Here is a 23,008-nt window from a genome sequence, read left to right as displayed (position 1 = left end):
TAATAATATCATTTAAGATTATCGGATTTAGGCATAGATGCTTTATAAAGAAACTAGTCTGTTTAAAATATGTTTTTCATGTGATTATGGGATTTGGCTGAAAAAAAATACTTTGCAAAAGTTAAAGCATCTTTAAAAGTGAACAGTAGTCTTTTCACCAGTACACAGTGGTTGCTTGCTTTGGATTGTAGAGTGGATGCTTCTGCAGATCAGTAAAATGATACAATAGAGTCTCTAAATTGATCTTTTTAAGGCATAATTTGCACTGTGGGCTCACACCTGGTGAAATTTATCTCAAACAATAGCATATCAGTATTAGCATGCTCAGTTATAGATCTTCCTACAATACAATAGCTAGTATGAGTCCCTAAAGGCTAAAATGATTCTTTTCCAGAAAGCCTTACATTTTTATGTTTAAATAATCCATAAAGACTGTCCCCATTGAGAAGTTCAAAAAGGCTGTTCTTAACGCTTCATTGCAGGGCTTCGGGCTGTACGATATGATGCAAATCCTGGCAGTCATGCCCTAGGTCCCTATTTCAGCTCTGGATGGCCTTTTTTGGGCTTCACGTTGACTGCCAGAATGTGATTCTGATTTACCTTTTGTTTTATAATACAGCCCAGAGTCCCTTATTCTAATGTTAGCAAAGGACTTAAATTTACTCAAGGAGCAGTGCTCAGGAAGACCTTGAAATCAAAGGCTGTGAAAAATGAGGTATCAATAAAAAACAGTATTCTGGGTTGGGGCAAGCATATAATACCTGGACTTAGGTTGTCCCATAGAATTCTTACTACATATGTGCTTAAAATTAAAGCACATACATACAAAAAGGCACAAAATGAAAATTAAGTACATACATAATAAGATTTCTATGGGGCAACTTGTGTCCATGTGATTAAAATGTGTCCATGTGCTTGTGTCTGTGCTTAAAATTCAGCACATACTGAAGTTCTTGCTGGGTCGTGTCATCCTGACTTGCTCAAGGTCAAAGAGCAATTTGACATCAGGACTCAATAGCACCCAAACCTTGGGGACCAGCTGCAGACCCCGGTCCCCTGGCCATCCTTTCCCAACGTGAGGCAACGGGAAGCAGACAGTTATCTGCTGCATTTGGTAAATATTGTCCCCAGGTTTGGTTTTTTTTCTGATAGGCTTAAACGGAACTGAAGAGCTCATAGCATCTTGATAGTTGCTGTTTGGTTTCTTCTGCAGGACTTCTTCCTACCTTGCTTAAATTTGCAATTCTAAACAATTCTCTATCATGCTTCCAAATTCCAACCTGATATTAAATTATTAAGGAGGTGTTTTTGAAATATCTTATCTTGACATGTATCTCCCCTGCCAAACGACCTCAGGCACTGTTCCTAATTAATATCACAAAGAAAAAAAAAACAAAAAAGCTGGCAAGAGGTACCAGCAGTGACCCTTCCCAAAGTCCTCCAGACTGTGCTGGGCTGCTCCCTGGTTGGAGATGCATGAGAGGGAGGGCAGGCAGGACATTGCCCCATGGTTTCATCTCCTCATGCCACCGCTCACCGTGACAGTGGCAGAGCATGGATGCTTCACTTCATCTGATACTAGAGCCAAAGGCAGCACAACCATTCCCAGACACCCACCGGGGCAATAACCAAACACGAAATAAAAAGCTCCTTTTTTTAACATTAAAGTTGCTGAAACAAAGGGTCTTTTTTTTTTTTTAAACAATATATTCTGAGAGAATGAGAGATTAAGTTTGAGGAGTCACTTCCAATCAGAAAGCCACCATTTAATTACAACACACAGGAAATTACAGAGTGAATGGCCAGGACAGTGATAAGAGACTGACACCGGAGGATGACAGGTACTGAAATCCGACCACTTCATCACAAAGCTACTTATCACAAGAGCCTGTCTGGAAGGCTGACAATCTGATTGTACTGTCAACTCAATTCATAATTAATATATTTATCAAATTAATTACTGAAAAAATCTCACTGGCGCTCGCCATAAAACAGTGGCTAAATTCATTGCCTGTTGGCTTCGTTTACTGCTAATAACTGTGCTGTCAATTTAATGAGGGCAGTGAGTGGGCCCTGTTTTAGCTGCATGACAGACAAATTGCCCTCTTATATAGAATGATACAGAGAATTTAAGAGAAGAAAAGAAATATGTCATTGTTTGGTGACAGCCACAATCGAAGCCTTGTCTTGGAAACTTAGCATCAGCTCTAACGTACATGAAAGGGAGGTTGGGAATTCCTTTGTCAGCTAAATAAATACTTTATGAAATCCTGACTGATCCCTTCATCTGAAATGACCTCGCGGCACCGCGTGGAGCTCTCAGTAATTCCTGGTTTATTCCGAAGACCTGACAGGAGCTCGTTGTTGGACAGGAGGCAGGAATTTCCATGCACACCCGTGCCGGTGCGAGCACAGCGCCGATTCCCAGCTGTCTCGAGAAGCAGGAGACCCAAGGAATGGCAGGGATGGAGACGCTGGGTGATGCAGGAAAGGGGCAGGAGCCAGCACCTATCGGGCACGGGTGGACACCGTGCTGCTGTGACTCGGACAGAGGACCTGTCTATTATGCTTAATTAACTGCACATAAGCTAATTGAGGTGCTGCATTGCTGCGTCCGAGTGTGTCGTGTGGGGTTGTACAACCCAGCTCCGGTGAACACCTAAAAGTTGCTCCGTCCCCTCGCCAAGTGGGACTTGGATAACAAGAGTGGTCCGTGCCTCCGAGAAAGAGATGCTGCTTCCCCGGGCAAGCAGTGTCAGGGCTAAGCAGCAGATCTGCACAATTTCCAGTTGTTGGATCGGGTCCTAGCCACTGGTTTTAATGGGATTTCACGCGCGTCATTTCAATTTGTTCAGCTCAGCCTGTGGAAGCTGCGCCGCAATGTAACAGGGCAAATCCACCAAGAAATGAATATTTAATCGCAAAAGTCAGAAGAAAGTTGGGGTTTTTTTCTCTAATGACTGTTAAATCAAGCTGTCAGTTCTGCAAGGCCAGAAAACCCAGCTTAATTTGGGCTGATCCCCTCTATGTGGTGAAGAAAGGAACCACCACAGAGTGTGTACATTTACCACATAAGTCAAAATCCTGTGCTGTAAACCTCGCCCTGAAAAGCATTTTGTTGGCCTAACGGCTTGAGAAAAGTTTTTTTTATTACAACATATAAGCAGCATTAAACAAAAGCCCAGATAATTTAGACAGTATTTAACTAGGTTTTAAAAACCTAGGGTTTCTTGTTTAATGAAGGAGATTGAATAAAATGTGGGCAAGCGGTAACACTGTGTGATTTCACTTCACAAAGGTTAAGTGATAAAATTAATGCTGTGAAAAATCTTTGTAGCAAGCATTCACATTAAGATATAATATGTGTTATAAAGAATATAAACACTGGTGTTCACTGGGGAAAAACATTTGAGGGAGAAGAAAATCCTTGCAGGTTACCAATCATAGCAGGTATATTCAAACCTTTATCACTTGCTCCTGCCAAAAGTATTAAAATTCTTAAATCTAAAGAGAAGGAGCCTGAGATGATTGAAGGGTTATTTTATAGTGGAAGAATTTCAGACTCTTTCCTGTCAATGTCCTAATTCTGTGTCATTGGTTCAGTCAAGTAGCAATAAAACAACAAAAATAGTTGACAATGTGGCAATGAGAGTTAAAAAAATGAATATTCAGCATTAAAAACGCGTTCCCTTCATGCATGCGCATGCAGGTATATGTGCATGCATATATTTTGTCCTTATATTATTTTCATGCGTCATCTTCCCAGTCTGCAACCTCCTCCTTTCTGTTACCACTAGCAGCCTGTATTCTCTAGCTGGTTCCTGCCTGTCATTGACCCCACATCCTCCAATGAGGACGCTGCTATAAACACGCAGACGGCAAAACCGTGGGGCTCAAGTCGCCCCGTGAGCGCTCTGTGACAAATATTACGACATAAAATTCAGAGCTGTTTTTTTTTTTTCTTTCATCTAGGTCATACCTAGATCCCAGACTGAGATTACAGCTGCTGGCTGCTGCTCTGTCTGCCCCCCCTTCATCGCTCCCACTTTTTACCCCTCTCTCCGGCTCCGAGCTCTCCATCCCTCACGTCTGTCCCCCCTGGGACTTCACCTTGCCCGGCTTCTTCAATGCTCTCCTTGTCCCTCGGTGGCAGCCGCAGCAGGACGGCCAACACAGCCAAGTAATTACACAGCTATTCCCTGCTCTGCTTGACAGAGAGAGGATTGCACACCCCAGCTCCAGGGAGCTGCTGGCATTTGCTGCCGAGAGCGTGGGGAGCTTCGGTTTGCTGGCGTGCGGGGCTGGCAGACACGACCCCAGCCCCACATCGACTGCGGCTTCTGCATGGCCACCTCTGTCACCTCTGGGACAAGTCTCGCCTTGATTTGCTCTCTTGTAAAATGAAAATCGCCCTCTTTCCCAGCCTCGGAGCTGATGTCGTGTGTCTTGCTTGGATTAATGTTTGCAAAGCGTTAGGACGTGCTGGCAGAAATAGACACTCATTCCATTTTAGCACCTTATTTATCAGAGTAACTAGCCACCATCTGAATTAAGAAAGATAAAAGTGCAATTGTATCAATATCAGGCAATGCTTGAAAAACAAAAGGAAAGGCTCAGTTTGCACCAGCCATCCATCCCTAAGGGATATGTCTGCAGTGAATGAGCTCAGCTAGAAAGGCTGTCCACAAATAATAAAAATTATCAGCTCCTTAGAGTTATCTTATCCAGTCATCTCCTGTGAAACATTTGGATCAGATATCCCTTACCTGAGTTATTTTATTTGGCATATAGCACTTTAGGCAAGATTTTCAGGAGGCAAATAGGAAATGAGAGTTGGAAAACATTAATTAAATGTGAATACAACAGCTTAATGGGTTTTATCTTCAGATGAACTGGAGATGACTCTTTGCCATTCACTTCTTAGAACTGCAAGCAGAGATAAAGGAAATGCAGCAAGAAAAGGGGATCAGGGAAAAGATGAAAGATTCGGCAGATTGACGAGACCAAAGTAATTTGATTTGTATTCAGGATGGACCAGTTCACAAATTTTACATATTGCTGCTGTATGGCTGCATATCAAAGATGAGTGAAAGAACACTTGATTCTTGCAATAGCCACTTTTGAAACGAAAACTATCCTGTTTGAATGCTCTTTTACAAATAGCTTTTTACTACTGGCTTTATGGAGTCCCCTCTCCATATGCCAGGTTTCTTCATAACTATTGAAATGACCAGCTTTGGTTTACAGTAATGTTAGTTTGGAATAGTTTATCCTGAGAATTGCCAGACATATCCAGAAGGCTGAGAGAGTTTTCTGAAAAGTTTCAAGTGGTAAAAGCAAAGGTCAATGATTTTTAAGTAACAGGTCATTCAAAACATATTGCACTTGAAATGTATTTTTAACTTTTTTTTTTCTCTTTATAGTTCAAGCAGTACTTGCCACTCCCAGACAGCTTTTCCATAGCTCAGTGTCCTTGGGAAAATCTTGTACTTCTCAAGAATAGTAGAAAATATTTCCACTTTATGCAAGTAAATGGTCAAGCTGATGAGAAACAGATAGCATTTATCTTAGAATGTGCTTTTAAAATGACAAATGATCATTTTTTGCTGGGTGTTATGTGCATGTACAGATGTTCACACTTGTTATGTTTGTGTGTAAATTCAACTACGTTGCTCTCCTTTTTCTTTTCCCCATCAGCATACACTCCCTGTATATGTAGAACAAACCTATATCTTTGGTCTATTGTTATTTCTGCCTGAGGATTACATCTACATATCATCTAAGGCCCAATTACGTTCTTAATATTTGGCTTTTTGCTCTCTAAATTGGACATGGCTGAGAAGTACCGTGGATTTTTTAGTTTGGGGTTTTTTTTTCGCATTGTCTACACAAGAAGAAAAGACAAATAAATGGAAAGTAATCTAAGAGTGTGTTTGCAGGTAACTGGAAATGTTCCTGGACTGGCAACAATTATTATCAGCAGTTTTGCATAACTAGCACAACAGAAAAAAAGGCACCTTTAAGCTGCCACTCTTGTACCACGTCTTTGTTTTGAATTAGAAGTTACTGACACAAAGGCACAGTCCATTTTCACACCGACTCACACTCCACTCCAGGAAGGCACCCCACCATCTCCCCACTGACCTTCTTTCTCCCCTGCTGATGCAAGGACGTGCAGTTGGGGATAGTTATCTATAGATGGCAATCTTCTTCTTAGCACAGAGCTGAGGTGAAACCCGTCAGCTGTTCTTCCAGAAGAAAAATAAAACACATCTGTGTGCGTGTATTTACAAGTACTGAAAAAGAGTTACCCTGGGATTGTACAAGATACATCACGACAGGGCTTCAGGCCTGATTTTGGTCTAGTTACAATTAACTAGCCCTGTATAATAACAGAAATTTATTAATATCTGATCAAACGCTCACTTATAACAGCATGTGAAAAGCTGCACTGAATTCTGTGCTAACTTAACTGGGCAAAGCACCATCGTTTCCATAGTGTGTGGTCATGTGCATTACAGCAGAGCATTGTGCCTCACACTTAACACTTTTTAAAAACATTGCATCATTCTTACTATTTTTTTTAGTGGTTTTGATAGAGAAAAAAAAGTGGTACCATTTCTCTGGAAGGTGCAATGAAGAATTAAGCGATGGTCTGGCATTCACTCTACCTCCCCTCAGGTTAAACCTATTTAACAGAAGACAGAGGGGAAGGATACAGAACTCCCTCCCCAAAGAGGAGATGTTTTGCCCTTCACTCTGTAGGACGAGGGGGAGGACACCATGGGATGGATGGCGAGCATCCCACACCTTCCCCAGAGACTCAAGGAAAGTGTCTGAACATAGGAACCTTTCTACATTAAGAGAATAAGCAGTTGTTAATAATAAGAGCACGGTTCACTATGGAACTGGTGACCAAAGTGGTTGCCTTTATGACCAAGACATCTGTCCACAAGTGGTTCTCCAAAGGTACGCATGCTGAGAAGACACGGAGCCACCCACTGCAGGTATCACAGTCAAAGGCTGTTTTTTTACATTGAAATTAATTTTATATCAAAGAGTATGCTACAGTGCTAATATATTTAATAGACACGTCATATACACCTCAAAGAGATTTTGATATGTATTTGAGATTGTTATGGCCTTCATTTAGCTCTGGACCTGTGCTAATACTGATAGATATCAAATAACCAGCACTGACAATAGTACTATGTTATTACTGGAAGTGCTGTTAAATGAAGCCCCCTTCAGCTCGTAGGCTGGGGATACAAAATATTGATACAGTCAATTACCCAAAAGCTGAGTAATTAAATCCAAAAAATATCTCAGCAGATATGAAGTTCTCACACAACTAAAAGATGCTAAAGCTGATAGTGGCAATATTCTCAAAGTACAAATAAAAAGTCACCTTTGGTATATTACTGCACAGCATTTTAGACTCATTTAACACGTATAAAGGAGCTGCTGTGCTGTCTATATTAAAACAAGTCCCAGAGTAACCCATTTATTTAGAATTCACAAGCTAACACTTTCAGGGCCCACTTCTGATAACTTGCAAAATCTAAAACTCCTCATTAAATGCCAGATAAATTGACTGGCCTAAGGGCAGGATGGGTGAATGGGATACGTGAGCACGAGTCCAGTTTCCTGTAATTAATGAGATCTGAATAAGCAGAACCAATCTAGTCTGAGCGTGAATAAAATTACTGCACCTAGCAAAGTTCAAATAAGAAATATGTGAACTTTAAAATAGTTGAACACAAATCAAGATGTTGAGTTTATATAAAAACCTTTATAAGCTCCAAAATCTGGAGCTCAATATGCCTTTTTTTTCTCATGGTTTGGCAACCTAAGATTTAGATAATACCATATTTCAGGGGCCCCAATTCAGAAAGGCTCTTGAATTACTTAATTTTAGCCACGTAAATAGTTCTATCTCTGTTCAGCAGACATTTAAACACAAATCCTTGCCCACTCTATTCAGCCAGATACGAGAATGCATTTCAGTTTAAGGTAAAATATTTTGTTTCATCCAGATCTGCTCTGCTTGAAAAATAATGTTTTTAAGAATTTGGGCATCTTAATCAAATCATTGGGGTTTTTTACTTTCATAGAAAATTTCTATGAAAATAGAATTTTTATTTTCATAGAAATTTTCATAAATTTTGTACACTAGAGTCAAGAAAGCCTTACAAAGATCACTGTGATATTGCATTGTTCAAAATGCCAGAGAAATATTCCTCAGCTGCACTATCCTGTTCTGGGAAACAACCAGGGAAGTCTCATTTCTATGAGGGGAATGAAAGTCAGGTGCAAGAATAAACACTTTTCAGTAGCAATTAATCATTTTAGCCTGGCTAGGTTAGCATGGGAATTTAAATTCTTGGCCAGTCCCCCTGTGTCTAGAACAAAATTTGCTGCTCTCTCTGTCCTCCTGCTCCTTTGCAGCATCACAAACAGAAGCAGGAGACCCTGAACAAGGACTAACGCACAGTGGAAGGGGGCTATTCTCCAGTAAAACCCAAACTGTGGTTTAAGCATTAGTTTAGCATCCCCTGGCATGGCTCTCGTGTGCTGTAGGGTTTGAAGTATCAGTGCTGTAAAAGTTGCTGTGCGCCAGGTCCAGGCAATGGAGAACAATTGCTCTGAAATCAGAAATGGAGCCTGTGTATCCCTGAGCTTTCTGATTGCTTTTCTGACACATTTTCCAGAATTACCTATAATGTTTCTCTCTTTAATAAAATTTATTACTATTTGCATTTGCAAATAGAACAGATCAGGTATCCATCTTTCAAAAAAGGAAGAGTGTCCTTGCATCATAAAATACTAAAAATCAGGGCTTGAGTGCTTCTTGTAACTTTTTGTTAAAACACATCAGTTTTGCCACTGACTTGAGGAACTGCAAACGGAGGTGAAGTTCAGACAGGAGCTATAATATCGCCTTGCTCAGTTTCATCATCTCTAAAATATCAATTGTAGCAAATATCTGCTTCACCAGCAGGGAATGTGGGATTTTTAAATTTCAAGCTCTTTCTCAGGAAAACAGTTTAAAATACTGTGTCTCTTCACTTAGAGAGACAGCTGTACGAAACACAGCCATTCTAGGTTAAAACACCAGGTGTTTATATTTTTTATATATTGGTCAAGTTAAATTTAATTTCTTACAGATTTTCATTTTTCTTCTTGATACTTAAGCACTGCCATAAAGTATAATTGCAGCTCAGAGAATATTATGGACTGGAATAGAGGATTTAAAAGAGTGTTTCTTTTTAACTAACAGTGACATTCACGTGTTGGTGAACAGCAGAAATATTGTCTGAGACTTTGCTCAGGCGAAAATTCAAAAGTAACATAAATACAACTTTAAAGAAATCACATTTTCTCTGAAAAGCACTTTCTCAAGAGACTATGGTCAACTTCAAGGGTGCCTTTATCAGACATTCCAGTGGGAAAAAACAGGAAGAAGAGCTGAACGCCAAAGGTAACACAATAGGAGTCTGCAACAGTCACAGGAGTATCGATTACGATAAACCAAGCTGTGTAACAAGGAGATTAAGATGTGGATTACTGACCACTTACTATGTGTCATAAAGAAAAGAATAGTTTCAGATGCCAGTTTGACTTAATCTGGTACCGGCAGTCTTTCCTTGAAAGGATTAATGGGCACTTTTTTTTACCTAGGCATTTTTAAAGGGTTTGTCATAATAAAGATTGAGAGGAGCAACAAGTAATGACAGAAACTTCAGCATGAACTATTAAAGGATTTGATGACAAATTATCCATTTCTGAGTCAAACCAAATCACCATTAGTTGCATGCCTTGCTTAATTAAGGAAACAATGTATTCCGATTGAAATTAGCTGTGGCAGTGATAGGGGGCCTTCAATCAGTTTCTGTAAACATAATACCAGCTCAAAATGTGCATTGATTTGAAGTACAGGTCTAAGAGTATTTTTTTCTCTAGCAGGGATTTGTGATGCTATCACCTTTTTTTTAGGCTTTCCTCTACTGTCTGCCAAACTTTACTTGTGACACAATCTTGCTGCAGATGCAAGAAGCAACTAAACACCCCAAGCTGAACTCCTGCTTTCCCTGCCGTGTCTTTTTATAGCTTGCATTTGTGGTATAGTTTGCCCATTAATTGTGACATTGGATATTTGATTGACAATTTCTTACTTACTGCCCACTTCTTTCAACAGCTTCCTAGCCATTGGATAGTTCCATTTCAGGACAATTTGATTTCTCCGTCTTTGGCTGAAGCCACTGGCTTTCTTCATCTTTTTTTCCCCACTTGCTTTGGGGCAAGACTGTGACAGCATTCCCAGGTCACCATCATGTCCAGAGTTTCCCACTTTCAGTTTACAGCTGTGAAAAAAACATGAATCAGAAGAGCGAGAGTACATTTACCAAGTACCTCACAAAGAAAATCTCAGCTTGGAAACATTAAGTCAGATCTAAGATGTGTTTTGCCAGTCAGGAAGACCCACCAGTGCTGGTAGAGTTGCAGGTGAAGCTATGCATGACCAGCCTGGGTCTAACAGAATCAATTGAAAGAGAACCATTGACTTCCACTGGTTTTGATCAGACACCAGATAAGATGAGAATAGCTCTGGGCTTCCCTGGTGCAATCTCAGATATATTTTCTGTCCGTCTGTTCTCTGTTATTTCTTTTATAACTGAAAATTATTTTCTGTTGCAAAAGCAGAAACATGAAAAATTCCAAAAAGGATTATTTTGAGACATGGAAAAAAAATCATTATTTTACATAATGCATATATATTTACCTTTTCAGATCTTTGCTACACTTTGGGTCTATCCATTGGTAGATTGTGTGTCAAACACTGATTAATTGTTTAAATGTGAAATAGAGCCAAATTTTATTTTGCTCTGAATATCAGAAATATTCTCAACATGTAGGCAAATCACAGAAAGACTTCTACAAAGCTGATTTTAACTGTGAGCATTTATGGCTCAGTTAAGGAGCTTAGTATCCTCTCAGAAACCAAATGCTTACAAACATACTCAGCCATAAACACACACAGAGTCCCATTGCCTGAAATTCTGGTCATAAAAAAGAGGATAACCCTTAGTTGCTAAACACTGTAATCCACTTACTTGGGTGAGTGCGATCTCCTTCCTCATGATTTACCATTTAAAATGTCTTTCTCTACAGGTTAAGAGATTGCAAGGCCAATCTTTAGCAAAGATGAGCTCAATGTCACAGTTTATCTACCCTAGCCCATTTACGCAGAGAAACAGAGCGAAGAAGCCAGGCAACATTTAGAGAGCATCAGTAAAGTGATGCACATATGTACGTACACCATGTATATGTACGTACACCCATTTAAGGGGTTGCTGGAGCAGCTATCGCTGACCCTGTGAGACTGGTGTTGCTAAAGTTGGAATCAAGATTATACTGTAAGAGATGTGCCACACGTAGTCATGTCCTTGTGAGATTAGTAAATAACACAAATAAATGCTGGATTTTTTTCTTTTGTCAGCTAGGCAGTTGGTTGGATTTTCTCCAGGCCATTTATGATCAAAATTAAAACCTTCTATTTGGTCAGTCCATAAATATGCTCTAACACACTCCACTCCGACCTTTAGAAATGCCAATGTGAACTGGAGCACTCAGGGACGTCTGAAGGATATTTGTTTTCATGGGCTGACTTGCAAAAGAGCTCGCCTTCGTTTTTAGCAGTTTTCCCAATATACACATGCAAACTAGCCCAGATCTCATTGCATGTAATTTAAAATGTACAGTTTGTGCTTCCATACTGAAGTGAACAAGCAAAACAACAAGCTCCTATTCAGAGCTAATTCCGAAGCCAGCTCTGCCGTGCCTCGCTGCCTGCTCTCTAACAAGCCCTTCATTCATTGCGGTTTCATGCAGCTGAGCTGTTTCTACCTGAGCCAGTGTTACAGACCTTTAATCAAACAAATGTACAAGGAAGCTCAAGTAAACTGCTGTGCTTGTTCTGTGGACTGAGATAGCCAAATACAACAAAAAGAATTTTATCCCGCTCAAGACAAGTACATTTGCTTGCCGTTGTTCCCAACAAAGGGCAGCAGGTACATATGGCCCCACTATCTGTGTCACTGAGAAGTGGAGAGCAATTTGTTTCTATTAAACAGGATGGTTCTATTTTTTATTTTGTTGGCTTAGCCTCTCCGCAGCCTGTGCCAATCATGGTCTTTAATCTGAACTGCCCTTGACCGTTTCTGCTATGTCACAGAAGAATTCTCTCTTTTTTTTTGCCCCCCTTCTTCTTGCACAGGTAATTGTGAGAAAGCAAGTGAAAGCCCTGGGGTATTGGATTCAAAACACAATCCTGCCATTCTCAGAACCGTACAAAGAGTAAACTTGAATGCGACATTGAGTTCTCCCAGACTGCACCTGCTGATGATCTCCCATCCCCTCCAGTTCATAGTGCGGTCACCGCAGGCTCTGCTTTACTCTGGTGGCAGCAGAGCTACTATGTTTTCAGTTCACAGTGAGATTAGATCTACAATGTTTGACCTGTCTAATTTATTTTTTGTTTGATGAAGCAAGGAGAGCCAGGCACACGGTTAAATGCCTACTGACTTGTTCCCCTGGAGAATGCTGCTGGTGTCTTTCAAGGACCATTGACGTGGTGGCATTTTGAAAGGCTGTAGATTGGGGCTGCTATAATTGAATGTGACCTCAGTGCACAAGACTAAACTTTTCTGTACCTCTATAGATTGACCTGGATCCTCTCTTCTCGGGGGTCTAAGAGGAAAACCCAATACAACCTATCCCATGTGCAAGTTCTGATTTACATGGTGTTTTGTTTTCCTGTTTTGGATGTTGGTTCCTTTGGATTTGAAACCTGTCCTGAAAGCACTGCTAAAAGTCAATTTGCTCACTCTCTGAATTTCACTGTCTCATTTCCCTGCTTTGATATGGGGAGTTAAGGTTGCCTGGTGTAAAGAAGTCAGAAGAACACAAGCTCAAACTGCTTCTTACTGCACCAGCCTTCTTACATGAAATATTGCTGAAAGGTGAGCCATGTTATACTGCCAAGAGTCGTCTTGATTAGGGCAGAATCCCAAGTACTTCATATTGCTCTAAGTTTTTGATACACCAACAGATGCCTCAATTTTCCAACATCTGCCTACATCTGGAAAGAGCCTCTATTCCTACTTGTCCAGAAAATACTTTTCTTAAGTATTTTTCAGACAAAAATGTTGATTTGATTCAATGCAGAGTACAAAAGCCATTTCTACTGGTCTTGCTCAGAGGCATTTTTTCTGCTTTTCTAATTGATAGCAGGGATTACATAAGATGATGTCCCTCTGATGACATATCTGCTGTGTTTTCTTGCTTGTTTTTCTGAATACGAATCTTGAAAATCCATAGGACACTCACCAATTTGGCACAGAAAATTTGCAGATGCACCAGCTGTTCATTAGCTTGCCTCCATTTACACCCATCAAATAAACCTCCAAAGATATTTCACAGAATTGAATAGTCAGGCAAACACATTTAAAAGCTCAGGACTTGCAGTCTTGAGATAGCCACAGCTCCCTTTCAAGACAGAACATGTACCAGAAGAAAATCAGAAATTTGAGAAATTCCATAATTTTTCATTTTGTTCTGGATATCTTGCAGTAAACCACATCTTCTGGTAGGTAATGCTGCAACCTCTGGGGATCGGGAATTAGACCTGATCTTTGTTGATGGTATTACCTCTGATTTTGAGATAAAAATCAGAGGCCTCTGACATAAAATCAGGTTTCTGTGGAGGGGGAAGAAAAGCTGCAGTTGAGCAAGCTTCTTACCTTTAAAAATACTGCAGAAGGAGATGTTCCAGTTTGAATTTTTTAGGGAAAAATTCAGGTTAGTTATAATTTTTTCTGAGTATTTTTATCTACCCCTAAGGCAAGAGATAAATGAAGTGTGATAGTCCTTTGGAGAGCTTAGGAACTATTTGTTGTGAATAATTTATTCGACAAATTTTGCCCTTATTTCAGTTCATGAATTATCTGTGAACTGACTGGTACTTTTACGAATTTATTCATAATTCACAATTATTCCAGAAATGTTTCTGTCCAAGCACATTTTGCTGTACAGTTTGCCTATGAACAGATTATTGATTTAACTATTTATTATCTGCAATGTATTACTTGGGGGGTGAGGGGAAATTACTCCTTTTCAAAGGCCCTGTAACTCATCCTTAAACTGCATTTCAAAGGTTTCAGGAGAGCTAACCTTTCTGTTTGCTGCCTTCATGGGGTCTGAATTCACTTCTGCTAATTGTTTTCATCTTTAGTCATTGATGCTGCTCTCTAATTGGATGTTTGAAACTGATTTAAATAAACTGGGTTTAATACATAATTTGTTACTCTAATCAAAACAAATATCAAATTTATAAAAGAAAAGCAGGTCTTCTGTTGATGTAAATAAGACAACCAACAGAATAGGTATTGTCCTTTGTCTAGGTATGATTTACACATGATTTACATGATTTACACACCTAGACATAGGGCAGTTAAAATCTCTTCTTAACTTGTAGTGGTGTCCATGCATTTGAGCTTGTTTTAAAAAGAAAAACATATCCAAAAGGAAAAGATAAAGAAATTTAGTGCAACTATCTTCCTCTACCTTCAACTTAGTTTTCTATGGATATAATGCCCTGATTTAATTTGATACAATTACAATAAAAGCCACAATCTAAGGCAAGCAAATGAATTTTGTGTCAAGAGTGAAATACAATCTGTTAAAATTGGTTTGAAAATACAATTTTAGGTCTAGTACAGCAAGTCCTGACATTTCAGATTAATCTGTCCTATAACAAAATTAATGACACTCAAAGTTGTTTAAGAATGGCTGTTAACTATACTTACCCTATTCATCACCGGCTCTATCAGTCTAATCCAAGGAGTCACCAGGCTATTAAGTACAGTACATCAGTTCACTTTAAGGACATTCAGATTGTGATTGTTTGAGGGATCAAATCACCTGGTAATAGAAATACAATGTAGGGCAGTAAATAACAAGAGAAATACCCCTGGAAGTTTGTCCATGTAATGCTTGTGCATACATGTCACTATAGCAGATCTCTGTGCTAAAAAAATAAATGTTAAAAACCAGAGGTCATTTCTGGTAGGCACATCTGGGTGATCTAACCTTTTAGGACTTCACATGGGGCAGCATATCTCATGAGAGTGGCTTCTCCTGCATCACAGCTTGAAACTCCTGCCTCTGGCCATGTAAAAGCCATGCAAACCTCATGTCAAAGCCAGGTTCCTGCTGCTCCTGCCCCACTTCTGTCCCAGGTGGAGCCTGGAAGGAGACAAGCTCAGGTTTCATCCTGTACATCAGCTGGGAGAGCCGAAGGGCTGTCCATTACTCTTTGCTTTGTTCCTCTTGTTAGCCTCAAGCATGCAGCAGTAATTGCAATTGGGGGTCCAAACTGGCCATAAAAAGATTTGCAAGCAATTAAGGCAGTGCAGATAGCGGGTGTGTATGGGTTGACTTGCAGAGCTAGACTTGAGAAGAACCAGAGCAAGCATTGCTCTCTCTATTTTACGCTTATTTTTTTTTCTAACTAAAAATATGAATAAAACAAGAAATATTCCATTTTTTTGTGAAGTAGAACAGTTTACTTGAGCCACGATGATTTTGGTATACCTTTATGATAGGCTTTTTTTTTTTTTTTAAGGAAAAAGTAAACCTAGGGTTTTTCACTGAAGATGCAGGGCATAATATTCTCCTTTGGAAAGTATTTAAGATGTAGGAGACCAAGATGCAGCTTCTCCCTCTGCCTAATTGAATTTGAACCCCAGCTCCCAGTTTCATTGGAGACTGTTCTTCTCAGCAGACTAGCAAACATCTCACTGTCTATGTGGCTCAGTGCATGCCTAAATGATGTCATGCAGATAGGAACAGCTCCAGTGTTATGGTCAGTGAAGACATTGTCCCCAGTACAGATTCACTAGTGCATGTCTAAAAAAGGTGGAAGAAGTTGGTTCAAAGACTGGAATATTAATTTTCCCTCTAGAGGGGAGACTAGAGGCAGGTTGTTTACATTCTCCAGGAGTGCCTTGGGATAAAAAACAACATTGTTCTTACTCCAGCCATTTAGTGACTCTGCCCCTGCCATTCCATTTGACAAAAGCTACCCAAATCTGTTAATTGTCATAGATTAACTGAAGCTGTTTTCTTCAGAAAGTGGAGTATTCACTTCATGTAAAGAGACACCCAGTGCCATGAATAGTAAAATTCCTATTATTGATCTAAAGAACTGGCTTGTTGTGAAACACACTTTTCATCTGGTGATGAAAATGGCACTCATATTTTATTTGGCTTTTTACCTCTTTTGATCTGAATTATTTTGTTTTACATAAATTATAGATCCTCTTTTCTTGCTGTTGTGAATCTGGAAAAACTTCACTGAGGTGGCTGGAATCGATAGAAACAACTATCTCCGACCGCGTACTTTGTGCTGAGCACATGCCACGCTCAGATACCATCTTGTCTTCCCCTCCGCACAGAGTGAGACCGTTCTGGGAATTCCCACTGAAAAGTTTCATAGCTCACATAGCTGAATTGATTCATCTTTACTTTTGACACTGAAGGTGATATCCATTCCTCCAGGATAAAGTGCTACATTTGCTCATGTAATAGCCATACTTTTTGCCCAAATGTTGCCATTAAAAACTCAGGTATGGCCATTAGGCTCTTCATAGAGTAAGGCTGAAGAAAATTCAGGACTAAACCTAAGCTGTAATTACCTAACTGAATGTTCATCCACTCACACATTTTTCATCCACTTTGAAATTGCATTCACCTGTACGTTTCCTGTATTCTAATGCCTCTCCTGCAGCTTTTAGCTCGAATCACCAGAGTAATCTGTGTCCTTCGTTACAGTCTAGGCAAGACTAAATGCAGAGCTAACATCCCATGCTGAAGTGATATGAATCACATCACCACAAAAAGCCTGACATCTGGGTTTACACATAGGCATGTGGAAATGAGAAATTGCTTTTGATGTCTCTCTCTGTTATTTTTTTTTTTTTTTTAAAAAAAAAAAAGAGGGTATGATCATTACACAGAGATTTTCTTTTAAAATCTAGAGGGATGAAGTGAAGAAATGCCAGCATGGTACCTGCCTGGGCATTACACACAGAAGCAAATGCAGGCTTTCAAAGGGCAAATGTGAGTTTTGATGCTACAGAAAACATGTAGAAAGGATAACACCTCTTTTCTAAGTGGACAGTGTAATTGCCCTAGAAAGACCATAGCCCAGGCAATCCACAGCACATGGGGATCCAGCTTGAGTGTTTTTTTCTTCTGTTTTAATAAGTACAAAATACAAATATGCATCTATTATTGAGGCATAGGAGGAAGAAGACAAGCAGGAGTTACACCCCCCAATCCATTCCGTTCTGTGCCAAGAGGTAAGAAAGGAATAGTAAAGGCCAAAGCCTGGCTTGCACTCCTGAAGGGTTTATTGGTATGAATTTGCCTTTGCGCATGATAGTTGTGATGCCTCTACTGTACTGATGAGTCTTATCTTACTGTATTGATTTCTGTCCCCTGCAAAACAAGCAGGAGCTAGAGACTGATGTATCCACGATGCTCCTGCTACAATATAAGCTAGGGGACACCTCTGAAGCTAAGTAGGTTATATAAACACAAACCAGCCCATAACAAATGAGTATTTGTTTCCACTTAGATAGTCCATCCATCAACAGTTTTAAGATGAGTGTAGGGGCAATTTAAATGGTAGAAAATAAATAAATCCCATTTATTAGCGGCTGAATTTTTCATGACTATATTGGTATTAAATATTAACTATATAGAATGTTTCTATATCAGTTTCTAAAAGAGCATGGAAATTGGTTTGCAAGAAAATTGTTCTTAGGTAGACATACTCCTAAGTCACAGAGACTTCAGGATCTTTTATTACCATTTTAAAGTACAAAGATGCATGGAGATGAATTTACCTTAAAGGCAAGCATGCATCAAAGGAAAGGGCAAACAATATTTATTAGCATAGTAAAATTCTATTTTCTGTTACTGAGGCCTGTGTCTAACAAAATAGACATTTACAATATTTTTTTTCTATTTTACTTTATTATTTAAAAAGAAGTAAACATCATTAACAGAAATGTAGAAGAGATGAATTCAATTACTTAGGACTATAGACAGATACAGTAATATCTTTTTGCTAAAGAGGTTGCTGTGAAGAACTTGGAAGACATGCAAGACATTTGAATTTAGGAACAAAGTATGATATTTTGAAATTTATGAAAATATGAGTGGACAAAGTATAATGCTTTCCATAGAAAATTATGAACATGGATTGTGAGGAACGGCTGGTGTTGTCAAGAAAAACTTGGCCTTTTAGAGATGATGTTGGGCAAAGCTGTTCTACCTCTTGAATGGAGATGAGACAGGTGGTAACTCAGGGAGAGAAAGCAGCTCTACCTGAAAGCAGTGAAAATAAACATATCAATTTGGACATACCAGTCACAGAGAGAGAAAAGACCTCAGGAAGGGAGGGAATGCCATTGGACAGGGTGAGGACCCCAGCCAGGGAGGAGAGGGCTAACCTGTGCCCCTAAGTACTTGAAGACAGACATGAATAAAGGGATACTTTGCATCACAAATGATCATTTCAACTACCAAAACCTCAAGTTACGGGGCAAAATCAGTTTCTGAGTATGGATATGAGCAATCTGGAGGCAATTCCTATTGCTTTTCCCACACATAAGATGTAACCAAAGAGACTGCACATGCAAAACAACACTCAGCATCAAGGCTGGCCTACTTACTTCCATGAGAGCTTCTCAAACCACTGTAACTGCTGCTGTGCTGCAAACATGACATTGAATTATGCAAAAGATGAAGACTGGTGCTACATTAAGCATAACATTACAATCCAAAAGAAGCAGGATGATCATAAACCCCGATGACAGCCCTTGGTACCGGTCATCGTTAGATCATTTCTTGAGGCCAAAGGAGATCTCCCTTCCTCTGCAGAAATGTGAATAATTTGATAACTGTTCTACCTTCTCCTGCAAGTTCCCATCAAGGTTTTTTGTTAGATGGTACGTGAACCTTGCGAGCTGTAAATTAAGCATGAGAAGAGCTTGGCTGGCAGTGTGCAGTGATCTTGGGACAGCCAGGGCCAGGGCTGTACCCTCAAATAAAACTAGATATAATTTCTCTGCTGTTATGACACTTCTGCCTTTTATTTCCTCCTTGCACCTGTCTGCTTGCTCATGCTTTTACAATCCTCAGCCACTGGCAGATTTGCATTTTTAGATTTCCTTCAACAGAAGAGACAAATAGAGCTGCTGATTTAAGTTTTGAAAACTCTCTTCATTTTAATGCTCCTGCAATAATTTCCACTGGGCAAGTACATTCTCCAAAGAAAAGAAGTGTAGGAATGTTTTGCTGGATCAGTATGTCACAACTGGATGGGGCTGTGACCATAAGGCTGGAGGTACTACAGACAAGTACCTTAGTGGCTTTCGCATGAGTCTATTGATGCTAAGGAGATCTGCCAGCCAACACCATCTCAGGAATGAGCCTTTGGACTTAGTTCATGATCCATTACACTTGCTTCATGCCAGTCTGCACTCAAATCAAGCCTTCTGCATGGAGCATGCTTTTGCTGCTGCGTTTTGGTTATGATATGCAATCCCATCTTGCTGTACCCTTAACCTAAAATTCATGCTTCTAGCTGTTTGTGCTAAATTTTGGAATTTGGACAGGAGCTAGGCTGAATTCTTTAAGAAATAATGACAAACTGGCTTTCTTAAAAGTGACCAAGCATAAAATGTTTTGTCCAGCTGTAATTTGGACACAGCTGCTGTACTGGATTGCCTGCTGCATCTCATGTTATGAGATAATGGAAAGAAAGCTTAAACCACTTTCACTACAATCTTGAACTGCTTTAAAGAAGCCTTTAAAAATATCATATACTAATTTAAACAGCTATAAGGATGGTCAAAAAAGCTGACCCAAACACCAGAAGAAATAGTAGTTCAATGGAAATCTGTTTTCATTAAAGCTCATATAGATTTAGTGAATATTGAAAACATTGGAAATCTAGCTGTATGATCACCTTGGTGACAGGGTTCCTTTCACAATAATTCAAATCAGATCTCAATTTGAAAACACAAAGTCAAATAAAAACAAAACATAAAATCTTGAAAATTACAATGTCCAAGCCCAGATCTTAAAATGCAAGTATTAATTTAAGCCATATAGAAATGGCACTGAGCTATTGCTAACACGTAAGAACGATACATTTTAAGTCAGGCTTAAAATAGTCTCATTTTAACGGTATTCTTATTGTAATACCAGGTTTCACAATGAATTACTTTGATGTGTCATTTTTCTTACTCCACAGAAATGTTCTGTTCCTTGAAGAGGAAACAAAGGCCTTTGCTTTTCCAAGTTATACATGTCAAAAATATCGAAACTTCATAAAACATCTGGTTCTCTCTCTTTTGCAGGATTCTTATTTGGTCACTGACTGAACTCTTATGGTCCAATTAATTAAATTAATGGCTATCTCATAAATTTAAAAAATATATATCTCATGTCCTTAAATCTCTGAATCCCAGCTGGGAACCTGAAAGGCGTGAAATACACAGTAATCATCTCACATCAACAGAAACTGATCTTAAAGCTGTAATTACATGATAAATGTCTTTATGACACATGCCCACTATTTGGTCATGCCCTAGAGACAAATGCTAAGAGCCAAGAGAACGTGGAGGGGGGAGGAAAGGTAGCTGATATCCAATCCCTTCAGCGTGTTTGCAATTTCATTGGCTTTCTTTCAATGACCTGAGACTTCCAAGAGCATGATAGATATTTCCTAAATATTTTACATTCAGGTAATTACAGTAGTATATGGATTTGCTAGTCAGCTTAGAGGAGACCAATTAATTGCTGCAAAATCATGGTATAAGGGATGAGCTTGCAGCAGAAGGGTCACATCTTAATAAAATAGGCAGAGCTGGATGTGTATGACTAAAGTCAGTCTCATGCAAGTTTACTGAAGACTGGCAACATCTACAATCTTTGCTTAAGCAAAACCTTCATAGATTTGAGGTTCTGCCCGAGTTAGGACTATAGACTTAGGCCTTAATTTTCTGCAGTTAGCTGCTTGCCAAGCACCAGAGTAGAACAATTTTACATCAGCTTTTATTTCAGCACAACATCCTTTATTTCATTATTTTTTCACACAGGATTTCAATAGCACACGCCTCACTTTTGATTTTTTTTTTTTTAATTGAACTGCTGTGGGTTTTTTCTGTCCCAAGACACTAAGTTGACACATCCCTTTAAAAACACCAACCAAGGCAGATTTGGGGCCATATTCTCAATACGTCTCTAGCCCCTTAATACGTATAGTATGCAAAAAGAGCATCAGCAAAACCTCTGTGGTGATCTGAAATGCACTTGGCTTACAAAGAAAATTGCAGGTCCCTAATATTTGAGTCTATTGAAACTCACTAGGACAGACTATGCCCTGTAAAATGTTATCATCTGCTTGGGAAACAGATGGAAAAGGTGTCCAAAGAGGTTCCTTTTATTTCTAACTACTTTGTATCTGATGTCTCTGATGAAGGCAGTGTAAAGTAGGCCAGATATTTAATCTTGGAAAGCCTTGAATTGAGTGACAGCACAGTTCCCTTTGTTAAAAATGCATTATGGTGTATAATAGATATTGAGAAATTTGAAAGAAAGGCAGTTCTGCCAGTTAAAGTTTAAACATGCAAGTTCTTAATGGTGCAGAGGCTCCGAATGCAGAATGACCCACAGAAGCCAGTTTTGTACTTTCCGAACACTCATTCAAAAAGACTTGAATTATTGGTGGTTTATCTACTGGAGAAGTAACATCGATAGTTTTAAGAACTGCTGTTGATATAGGCAGCTAAAGTTATCAAGGCTTGCAAAGCCCTTTCAAACTGAAAAGTGGGATGGAAATCTCTTTGAAAGTATGTTTTGATATCTCCCAAGCCCACAGAAAACACATATATATTTTTCCATCAGGTTAGAAGCGTATGGTCACATTTTCAAATACACCTGAGTTGCAAAGGAGTTTAAGCGAACCGTGCAGCATGGTAGTGATCACTTTGGTGATTAAAATGATCTTGTTAGAGCATCAGCATTGCACTCACATGGCTCTCTACTTCTATTAACTTCTGCGTCATAGGCAGATGCTAATTTTGATTGGAAAACAAGGTAACATGGTGGTTTTTACCTTCTTTAGCATACCAGTAAAGCTGCCTGAACTGCATTACAAAGCTATTCCGAGTTAGCTGTACCAAATCATATCAATGACATATTTTTGTAGCTTCATCTAACTCATTGTCAAATATACCTTGAAAATTGTTTTTGAAGCAGTTGTTTCTCTAAAACCATTAGATCTCACTTACTGGCAGTAATCAATGGTGCTTCTCAAGGTTAATGACAAAGATAACTTCCGTATTTTGACGTACACATGACTTCTCCTATTGACTTCAAAGGTAATCTATCTGAAGAGAGAAGCTGGCATTCAGAAAGGAATACTAAAGAGTCAGGTTAATCATTAATCAGCATAGAGATGTAATTATTTTGATGCGAAATGGTATTCCACATAAAACTCCATTAAGAGCTCCCGCCTACTGCGTAACTTGAATCCTAGCTCCTTTTTAACTGGGCTCACTTAAAAACAAATCAGCTACTTGTTTAAAAGAAACATATGCTTGTACAGCTTTTTAGATTAAGGCTTTAAAAGCAATTGGCTTATGCACCATGCTTATTCACACCAAGAAGACAATAAAAAAAATGAGAGCACCTCAGTGCACTGATCACATTTTATAGTTTTATTGTGTGTCAAATGCAGCAATGATAGAAATAAAATAGCATGCAAAGTATCCTGGAAAATCATCCTGTTTTTCAACAACCCCTTGGGTATTTGCATTCTATCATGTAAGGAAAGCATGGGCACAACAATCACAATGGGCACTGCCCG

The sequence above is a fragment of the Nyctibius grandis genome, chromosome 4 (genome assembly GCF_013368605.1).
Source record: "Nyctibius grandis isolate bNycGra1 chromosome 4, bNycGra1.pri, whole genome shotgun sequence".
NCBI lineage: Eukaryota > Metazoa > Chordata > Aves > Nyctibiiformes > Nyctibiidae > Nyctibius > Nyctibius grandis.
Note: the sequence above shows the minus strand (reverse complement) of the source record.